We start from the raw sequence: 1,840 nt of genomic DNA on the forward strand, positions 1-1,840 counted from the left end.
GAGATGACTCTCAAGAGTCCCTTGGACAGCAAGGAGATCAAACCAGTCAATCCTAAAGGAAATCAACCCTGAATATTCTTTGGAAGGACTGATGCTGAAGCTGAAGCTCCAATACTTTGACCACTTGATGCAAAGAGACAACTCATTGGAAAAGACCCTGATGCTGGGAAAGGTTGAGGGCAGGAGGAAAAGGGGCAACAGAGGATGAGATGGTTGGATGGCATCACTGACTCAATGGACATGAGTCTGAGCAAACTCTAAGAGATAGTGAATAAAGGGAGGCCTGGCATGCTGCAGTCCATGGGATCATAAAGAGTCAGACATGAGTTAGCAAATCAACAACAACCTGGAGTTTCATGATTCAGTATCTCAAACCCAGACAATGCTTCAGGAGGGAGCGAGCCTTATTTGTCTGGTTTATCACTATATCTTCATCACAAGGCACAGAGCCTGCCACAGAAAAGTGTGGTTGGTGACTTCTGACCTGGCTTCCAGTGATACCCATCTTAGTATTTACCCCTTTGTGTAATTCCCTACCCTTGAATGTGGGAAGAAACTAGTTAATGCCTCTCTTCTGACAATAGTATATGGACAAAAAATTGGGATGTCACATTTATGATTGAGTTACACAAAATATTGACCCCTTGTGTCTTGCTAGCAGACTCTTTCTCTCTTGTTTCCTTGGCTTACATGTTCATTGAACAGGCTGCCATATTGGAGAAGCCCATGGAACTAGGAACCAAGGTTGGCTTCTGGACAACAGTCTGCAAGGGACTTGGGAATGTGAACAACCACGTGAGCCTGGAAGTGCATCCTTCCCTAGTCAAGCCTTGAGATGATTGTAGCCCCAAGACCCCTTCTGTACAGCCTGTGAGAGATCCAGAAGCAGAGGACCCAGGTAAACTGTGTTCATATATCTGACCCAAAGAAAATGTGAGATAATCATCATGTATTGCTTTAAGCCATCAGGTATGGATTCTCTTTTTTAATAGGAAAGTAGGATTTATTAGTGAGCATGAGTAAGGAGGGGCTCTCAAACCTTGGGCGCCAAGGTTTTCTTGAGTGCAGGGCCCAACATTTGTCCAGGAGGCATGATTAGGGGTGCATTTGACCTTACAGTCATCCAGAAGGAGCCACTTTCTTGCCACCATGTTTCCAAATTCATCAGCATTAAACTTAGTAAATCCCCACTTCTTGCACATGTGGGTCTTCTGGCGGCCAGGAAACTTGAACTTGGCCCTGCCTGATGGGCCTCAGTCACACACTTCTTGTTCTACAGCTTGGTGTGGATGGACGTTATGATTTGGCCAATGTGGACCCTGGCCACTGCGTCCTGGGACTTTCAAAGGCAACATGCACACCTGTCTGGAGGGTAGACTGGGGACAGCATGCTGGGCATGAATGTCCACTGGCAAAGGCTGTCTCCATGTTCTCTTAGGGTAACTTATGCAGGCAACAGGCTACTGTTTGCAGGAGTCCCATACTGGGACCCCATGGGGATAAAAGCACTGGTGAGCTTAATTGGCTGCAAATGGATTATCTGTTACAAAGCAGTAGATTACTAACTTGAGTAGGCACTCAATATGTTTTTCGGAAATGACTGAATGAAGAAGACTAAGCAGAGGTATATATTTATTCTTTGTTCACTTGATGGAGGGTTCATAATGATGGTGAGAAGTCTGGAGTTGAAGAGGTTTGGATAATACTGTAATTGACTGTAGCTAAGCTACAAGAGCAGGTCCAATATAAACACCTTAGGAATCTTAGAAAATGTTCTACAGCCTGATCCCTTTCTCCTGTGCTGAAGCAAAACACTTTACATCAAGGAGCTTACAATCAG

General features: G+C 44.9%; 1 pseudogene; it reads right to left on the reverse strand.

Moving 5' to 3' along the window:
- Positions 1-1,416: 1,416 nt before the first annotated feature.
- On the reverse strand, positions 1,417-1,531 carry LOC112583085 (annotated as a pseudogene).
- Between the last annotated feature and the right edge of the window lie 309 nt (positions 1,532-1,840).

This window comes from Bubalus bubalis, chromosome 2 (genome assembly GCF_019923935.1).
Source record: "Bubalus bubalis isolate 160015118507 breed Murrah chromosome 2, NDDB_SH_1, whole genome shotgun sequence".
NCBI lineage: Eukaryota > Metazoa > Chordata > Mammalia > Artiodactyla > Bovidae > Bubalus > Bubalus bubalis.